Below are 9036 nucleotides of genomic sequence, written 5' to 3'. Positions count from 1 at the left end.
TAGTCTGCCATTCTCAATGTTCCAATACATATTGAACATTATTATTGTAGTGAACTAAGCCTCAGGTCAAATCTGGCCCTGAGGGCCTTCCTGGGACAAGAACTGTATTTCATTGATTTGAGCCCAGAAACACAAAATCAAGTCCATCCAGAGACTTTCTAAGTGTGTCCTGCACTGATCAATTGAAAGAACACTCTCTTTTTCTGTTATCATTACTATTTTACAAATGTCTTGATAAATCAAAAGTGTGTTTAATTCAAATCATTTTTAAATGTTGAAGTGAACTACTTATTTTAAATCAACTGTGAAACAGTATTAATGATTTTTAATCCTCATTCAAAGTAGAAATCTAGTTAATGTCTGTTACAGTGTAATTATTCATTTTCTTGATCTTCTGTCTGAAATGAGCAGGTTGTAAGTCGGTCAAACGCGGAGACAAACGCAAACAAGTTTGTTGGAACGAACTGTCATGTTTTTAAATCCTCTCAGACGTAAATAGAGAAGCTGGCACCTGTTTCCTCCCAACTCGCCTAAACATTTCTCTTGTCTGTCTCAAAAACATTTTCTTTCTGTTCCAAAACATTTTTCTGTTTTTCTGACTTCTAGTGACCTCTTACGTCATAAAAGCACACCCCTGATTAGCTCTTTCAGCCAATCAGGACTTCCCAAATGAACCGGAAACAGAACTCTTTAAATGTCGACACTTCCTAGTTCCAACCAGTGCGGTGGGAGAGCAGTTCAGTTCGGAGGGCAGAACCGAACAGAAAAGTTGCTGGAGAGAACAGGAGGTTCCAGACATGATCCGAAGTTCTTCCGAGTCTTGTGGGAATTATGGAATCTTTCACATCTGAGTGGAGCCTCTGACGGACTTACTCCTCATGTGAGTCCACCCGTGGGGTGAACGTGTGTCGAACGAAGTACCGTCACTACTTCGGACGATTCACAGCTGTTCCTACGGAGACGCTGGAAAGGTGGCGTTAAATGGAACTCCGTACCAGTGGAGACATCTTCTACAGGTAAAGAGTCGATTTCCACTACCTAAGTGTACCGAGGTGAAGCTGGGATCGAATGGAGAGTGCCGTTCTGATACAGACACATATTCCCTCATCCATTTTTTCCCTCTATTTAAACTCCTTCATTTCCCATCTTTAAAACTCTTCTATCTTGCCAGTAATTAATCCAGATATTTTCAGAAATGTCTGTTGTAATTAAGCTGTGTTCTTGCTTCAATCAGAATAATCACGTGTACAATGTTTGATGTTAAACTTTGATTCTGTTAATAAATGACCGCATTCATTTGATGGGTCAAAGAAAATTAACGTCTCACGTCACTGATCTCTGTCACATATCTGTCAAGTAGCTCGAAAAAGAGAGAACCCGTTTAAATTAAGTATAATATCAGGTACTTGAACTAGTCCAGATATTATAACATGTAGTGGAGCTAACGAAGCTAACCGACCTGTCTCACTACATTATTGATATTGTTTATCTTATTTCTTATATATTGTGTTGTTTTTTAACATTTAGGAACTTTTGTGTGAAATCTTTAAATCTTTTAATCTTTTTATCTGTTGCTGCTGTTGCTGCTGATACACTGGAATTTCCCATCCGTGGGACAATAAAGGCTGTTTCTATTCTATTCTATTCTATTCTATTCTATTCTATTCTATTCTAAAGAGAACACAAATCAACATCATTGAAGTCTGCCTCTAGACCTGCGGAAAGAAAAAAAAACGACAAAACCGAGAAACCACAACAACAAACAACTTATATAATGATACTTATAACATCATTAAAAAGTATTTTATACAGTACATGGTAATACAATATATATTTGATGGCCACCACAACCCAACTGAGTGTGTATCTGATAAATACCTGAATCTAAACACCTGTGTGAGCATGCTTATCACCATAAGGTGTGAGAGTAGCACTTGCTGCAGCTTCCAAGATGACCGCCAATCACCCCAGCTGACGGCCATCTCCCTGATGAGCTCCTGCTCCTATTTAAGCCTGCAGTCAAGTCTACTCGACGCTGGAGCATTGAGTTCCCCCGGTACTTAATGTTTCTAGCCATTTAGTGTTTCATGGAATACAAGTCTTACCCTGTGATCTTGTTTTCTGCAGTTCTTCGTCACCTCCTGAGTCCAGTCCTGTTTCCACGGGTTCCAGCTCTCAGTTCTCTCGTGCCTTGCCCAAGCTCTGATCTCTCGTGCCTATCCACTCAGTCTCTGGGAGAATTCGTCCTGTTCTGAAGTTGCTGCACAGTGCCTCCATCTCACCACCTCCTCTGGAAACTCTGGGTATCTCTTGGATCAACTCCTACAAGAACCACCAACTGTAAGATAAGAAAGCTACTTGCAAGTTTATACCAAACAACTTACCTGCCCCAGCTGAACTTGTCCTCCATTTCCAGGAGTTCCAGTCCTGATGCCTGTGCAGCCAGTTTATCACTGTAAATAAATAAACACTGTTATTTTTTACTCTGAGTCTCGTGTCGTTCCGGGTCTCGTTCGATTGGGTCACCCCTGAGATATCACAGAAATGCTCCAGCCTTCTAAGACCCAGATGAGGCCAGGAACGAGCCGGCTCACCACCCTCTCAAGAGGAACGCCTCGTTGGGGTGGAGAAGATGTTGGAATGCATGTTTAAACAGAACCAAGAGACTAAATCTAACCTTCAGGAGCTTGGAAATATGGTGTACACCATTAAACAGACTCTTTCTCCTCCTCCTGTAGCTCCAGTCGCACCTCCAGAGCCAGTTCCTGCCTGCACGTGCTTGACAGGCCACACTGCGGGACACATCCTCGTCAAACCATCCGAACTTTTTTCGGGAAACCCTGACCAGTGCGGTGGTTTTCTTCTTCAGTTTGAGCTTGCCTTCAATGGAGCCCCAGGACTTTACAACACTGACAACGCAAAGATCACATTCTTCATCAGTCAGCTTAAGGGTAACGCCTTGCAATGGGCAACATCTTTTTTGAAGCAACATGAGTTAAGATCTGTTTCGTTTAATTTATTACTCACAGAGTTTCGTAAAATATTTGATAGGCCATTGCAGGGACCCAACGCAGAAAAACGTCTTTTGGGTTTACGTCAGGGCCGGCGATCCGTCTCCGAACACGCCCTCGAGTTCCGCGTCATCGCAGCACAAACTGGTTGGAATGAAAGGGCGCTCCAGGGCACCTTCTTAAATTCCCTTTCCGACCACATAAAGGACCAGATAGCCGCACGTGATGAACCTTCCGACTTCGACGCTCTTGTTAATCTCGCTATTTCCATAGACGAACGTTTTCGGGAGCGTTGCCGTGAGCAACACTTCAACTCCCGGCAATTCTTCACTTCCGGGTTAGGTCTGTCACCAAATAGCTTCCCCGTTGAAAACTACAAATCCCAGAGTCATTTCGCGTCTACGTCATCACTACAGCCTGCGTTACCTGAACCCGAGCCAATGCAAGTTGGACGGGCCCGTTTAACTCCTGCCGAACGAAACAGACGTCAGATTCACAATCTTTGTATTTATTGTGGTAGTAAGGGTCATCATATTGCCTCGTGCCCCATGCGGGGAAACGAGAGTGCCTACCAATAAAAAGAGAGGTATTGGTGGGTACATCCTCATTCTCTCTACAACAACACAGATTAATGTTACCCACTGTAATTCAAAATAATCAGAATCGTTTTTCCGTCTCAGCATTGTTAGATTCGGGTGCTGAGCAAAATCTTATCAGTCAAAGATTAGTTAATGAATTCGCACTTCCCGTAGTAGAGATTCAGCCCCTCAATATTGCCGGTGTTACAGATGAACCCCTCGCCCAGATCAAATATAAGACCACCGATCTTCATTTAATCACGTCCGGTAATCACCACGAGCATACCAGTTTCCTCGTTTTTGAATCCCCTTCCACACAAGTCATTTTGGGTCATCCTTGGTTTAAGAAACATAATCCACACATTAATTGGGAACTGGGTAGGATCGAGAGATGGAGCGACAAATGTCTAAAGAACTGCCTTCGCTCCGGTATCTCGAGACCTTCCCAGAACCCCAGTCCCGACGATGAGATTGACATGTCCCAGGTTCCCTCCGAGTATCAAGATTTATCCCCGGTTTTCAGTAAAAGCAAGGCTCTATCTCTCCCGCCTCATCGCCCTTATGACTGCGCCATTGACCTTCTTCCTGGTGCCCCTTTTCCTGCCAGTCTGCTGTTTAACATATCTGGCCCAGAAAGAGAGTCAATGAAGACTTACATTGAAGAGTCGTTGGACTCCGGTATTATTAGACCATCCATCTCTCCGTTAGGAGCGGGGTTCTTCTTCGTCTCTAAAAAAGATAAGACCCTGCGTCCTTGTATTGATTATCGTGGTTTAAACAACATAACAGTAAAGAACAAGTATCCTATCCCTCTCATAGACTCAATTCATGAACAGCTTCAGTCCGCAACCATTTTCACTAAACTCGATCTGCGTAACGCCTATCATCTCGTGCAAATTAAAAGTGGTGACGAATGGAAGACCGCCTTTAGGACTCCTCTAGGTCATTTTGAGTATTTGGTAATGCCCTTCGGCCTTACCAATGCCCCTTCAGTGTTTCAGGCCCTTATAAACGACGTACTTAGAGATTTTCTCTGTGATTTCGTATTCATCTATCTTGACGACATCCTCATTTACTCTTAGAACCCCGAACAGCACGTTACCCATGTTAGAGCAGTTTTACAACGTCTTTATGAAAATCAGCTATTTGTCAAACAGGAGAAATGCGAGTTTCACGTCTCCTCGGTGTCTTTTCTTGGGTTCATTTTTGGTAAAGGCCACTATCGCACGGATCCTGAAAAGACCCGAGCAGTAGTGGATTGGCCCACCCCGGAGACTAGGAAACAACTTCAACGCTTTCTCGGGTTCGCTAACTTCTATAGGCGTTTCATTCGTAACTATAGTAGAATTGCGGCCCCCCTGTCACAACTCACCTCCATAAATAAAATTTTCAAATGGAACCCCGAAGCAGATACCGCATTTAAGAAATTAAAAGGACTTTTTTCTTCACCTCCCATCCTTTCTCATCCGGACCCGAGCCGTCAATTCATCCTAGAAGTCGACGCCTCTGATTCTGGCGTCGGGGCCGTTCTGTCCCAGAGGTCCTCAGAGGACAACAAGGTTCACCCATGCGCTTTTTTCTCTCGACGTCTTTCTCCAGCAGAGAGGAACTACTATGTGGGCAATCGTGAGCTCCTCGCCGTCAAGTTGGCCCTCGAAGAGTGGAGACACTGGTTAGAGGGAACAGAGACTCCTTTCTTAATCTGGACTGATCACAAGAATTTAACCTATTTGAGAGATGCTAAACGTTTGACTCCCCGACAGGCCCGTTGGTCACTCTTTTTCAATAGGTTCAACTATTTACTCACGTTCAAGCCGGGATCCAAGAATGTGAAGCCTGACGCACTCTCCCGCCAGTTTTCACCTCCAGATACCCCCGACCGTCAAGAATCCATCGTACCCTCTACCTGCATTATTGGGGCACTTACTTGGCCTATAGAGAGAGAGATCAGAGAGGCACATGAACACGAACCTGACCCTGGTCTCGGACCCCCCGGAACCTTATTTGTTCCCTCTTCCATGAGGGCCAAGGTTCTGGAGTGGGTCCACACCAATAGACTTTCTTGCCACCCTGGCATAACTCGCATGCTCGCACTTACTAAGAAACATTTTTGGTGGCAAACCCTTTCCCAAGATGTGAAGGAGTTTGTCGCGGCATGTCCCACCTGTGCCAGGAATAAAACGGGGAACCAACCCCCGGCTGGTCTCCTTCATCCTCTACCGTCACCCAGTCGCCCATGGTCACACATTTCCATTGACTTTGTTACAGGCTTACCTCCCTCAGAGGGGAACACCACTATACTGACCGTCGTCGACAGGTTTTCTAAGGCGGCCCATTTCATTCCTCTTCCTAAGCTACCTTCAGCCCTTGAGACTTCACAGCTCCTTGTCCAACACGTCTTCAGAATCCACGGCATCCCCTCAGACATAGTTTCCGACAGAGGTCCCCAGTTTATTTCTCAGGTATGGCGATCGTTCTGCAAGACACTGGGGGCATCCACAAGTCTCACATCTGGTATCATCCGCAAACGGCCAGGCCGAAAGATGCAATCAGGAACTAGAGGCCACCTTACGCTGCATCGTGGAGGACAATCCTTCGGCCTGGTCCCGTCACCTGGTCTGGGTTGAGTATGCGCACAATTCACACAAGACCTCTGCAACTGGTATGTCTCCCTTTGAAGCGTCGCTGGGGTACATGCCTCCTCTGTTTCCCAGTTAGGAAATGGATTGCATGGTACCTTCGGTCCTACACCATTTCAGACGGTGTCGTCGAGTCTGGCGACAGACCAGGTCAGCCCTTCTTCGGACAGCTGCCCAAAATAAGAAGTACGCTGACCGCCACCGCTCAACGGCGCCGCCTTACCAGGTTGGTCAAAGGGTGTGGTTGTCCACCAGGGACATCCACCTCAAGGACCTCTCCAGGAAGATGGCTCCTCGATTCATCGGTCCTTTTCCTATCGAGAGGATCATCAACCCAGCAGCAGTCCGTCTCCTACTTCCTGCCTCCATGAAGGTACACCCTACCTTTCATGTTTCTCAGGTTAAACCAGTATCTGAGAGCCCGTTGAGCCCTCCAACCAACCTCCCTCCTCCCCCCTGGTTGATCGACAATCATCCAGCTTTTTCCGTCCGGAAGATCTTGGATGTCCGGCGCCGGGGGAGAGGTTTCCAGTACCTGGTGGACTGGGAGGGTTACAGTCCTGAGGAGCGATCCTGGATTCCACGTTCATTCATCTTGGACCCCAGCCTCATCACTACCTTCTTCCAAGTGCACCCTGAGAAGCGCTTCGGATCGCCTGGAGGCGATTCTTGAGGGGGGGGTACTGTGAGAGTAGCCCTTGCTGCAGCTTCCAAGATGGCCGCCAATCACCCCAGCTGACGGCCATCTCCCTGATGAGCTCCTGCTCCTATTTAAGCCTGCAGTCAAGTCTACTCGACGCTGGAGCATTGAGTTCCCCCGGTACTTAATGTTTCTAGCCATGTAGTGTTTCATGGAATACAAGTCTTACCCTGTGATCTTGTTTTCTGCAGTTCTTCGTCACCTCCTGAGTCCAGTCCGTTTCCACGGGTTCCAGCTCTCAGTTCTCTCGTGCCTTGCCCAAGCTCTGATCTCTCGTGCCTATCCACTCAGTCTCTGGGAGAATTCGTCCTGTTCTGAAGTTGCTGCACAGTGCCTCCATCTCACCACCTCCTCTGGAAACTCTGGGTATCTCTTGGATCGACTCCTACAAGAACCACCAACTGTAAGATAAGAAAGCTACTTGCAAGTTTATACCAAACAACTTACCTGCCCCAGCTGAACTTGTCCTCCATTTCCAGGAGTTCCAGTCCTGATGCCTGTGCAGCCAGTTTATCACTGTAAATAAATAAACACTGTTATTTTTTACTCTGAGTCTCGTGTCGTTCCGGGTCTCGTTCGATTGGGTCACCCCTGAGATATCACATAAGGTTTCTCCATAAAAATGTTCAATAGTGGATGTGGGGACCCATAAACCCATCCCCACAGGACACGAAGGTAACACAGGGAAGACCGGAACCACAGACACACAGCGGCCCCCAAGCCCAGAACTCCGGTAGTCCCCCAACAGGGACACCCGCACCCCCCAGAGAGAGCAGCAAAGGGAAGCCCCGGGCGATCCCCAGCAACCACAATGCAGAAACCCCCAAGGAGGCCGTAGCGACGAGTCAACAGGCCCAGCCGGCAACCTGCCCCTCCAGAGTGGATCCGGCCATGGACACCAAGCCCTGAGTCCCGAGATCATACCACCCCCCAACAGAGGCCCGACAGAGCCAGGGCACCCAGGCCCCCACAGGCAGCCAGGAACCCAGATCAAAGGATCCAAACAAACCAGGGAGAACCAGAGCACCAGCCCCACCCCCAATCGCCCCCAAAGGCCCAATACCCACCCACAGCCCAGACCCCAACCAGGCTGCCTACCCCCCCCTGCCCCCGGCCCCAAATGCCAGACGGAGAATGAGGGTTTAAGGAAAACTGGAAGACCCAACTCCTCCCTCCCCTCACTCAAATAAGATGTTGATGCATGTTGTTATATAGTGCGTTTAAAATGGGGGGATGAGGCGGCGACTGGCACAGACCCACCCCCTCCCCAGACAGCAGGCAGTGCCTGTTCACCTCCCCAACCCTTGCCCAGAACCCTAAATGTCTAAATGCTACATATGAGAGTGGGCACAGGTCCCGGAGGTGAGAATGATTACACCTCCCACCCACTATATGCCACCGTGTGCCCACTCCAGACCCTATATATGCATGTGTCATGAGAATGTTATATGCGAGTGTCTAGGTTGTTTGATAAAATTGGGGCCCAGGTCTCCACAAACCACGGAGATGGAGGATCCTCCCCGCAGCTCAGTAGAGCACCTGAACCCCAAGGCCCTGGTTGAGTGGTGGTGTGATGGAGTGGGTGGAGGAAGACGTCGGGATGGGGAGGAACAACTGAGGTGGCAATGCCCTCCCAGGGGGGCAGCTCCCCCACTGAACCCAATAGGCACCCCCATTCTCTGAGATCCACCAGGGGAGGGAGGCTCCAGTGCATCCATCTAGGAGCAGGAGGCAGCCGCACCACCAGGGACCCAGGCCACGGACCAGCACATAGCTTTGAGGACCGACCAGAACCCGGGCCAGCGACCCAAGCCCCCCCCCTCCCCAAAATCGTCCAGACCCCTAACCCGATCCCCAGCTCAACACCCAGCCACCCAACCAAAGAAGCCACCAAACTCCAGCAGCGACAATCAGCCAGGCGTGCCCGAACAGCCGCAGACAGCACACCACGATGACCAAGAGCGCACTCCCACCCCCACAAAAGGACCGACCAGTCCACCACAGCAACACCCACAATGAGAGCACCCCATGCAAGGGAGGGCACACGCTTAACACGCCCAGACACCCCCAGGCCAGCAGTGCAGAGCCACCCGAGCAAAAGCCCCCCC

The 9036-nt window shown here is 48.6% G+C and overlaps 1 protein-coding gene across 1 annotated transcript in view; it reads right to left on the bottom strand.

The window, feature by feature from the left end:
* Positions 1-9036, bottom strand: part of cacna1ba (calcium channel, voltage-dependent, N type, alpha 1B subunit, a) — a 668325-nt gene that overhangs the window by 333950 nt on the left and 325339 nt on the right. The window lies entirely within an intron of this gene.

This window comes from Nematolebias whitei, chromosome 8 (genome assembly GCF_014905685.2).
Source record: "Nematolebias whitei isolate Nwh7 chromosome 8, NemWhi1, whole genome shotgun sequence".
Lineage (NCBI taxonomy): Eukaryota > Metazoa > Chordata > Actinopteri > Cyprinodontiformes > Rivulidae > Nematolebias > Nematolebias whitei.
This window is presented reverse-complemented; position numbering and strand designations above follow the sequence as displayed.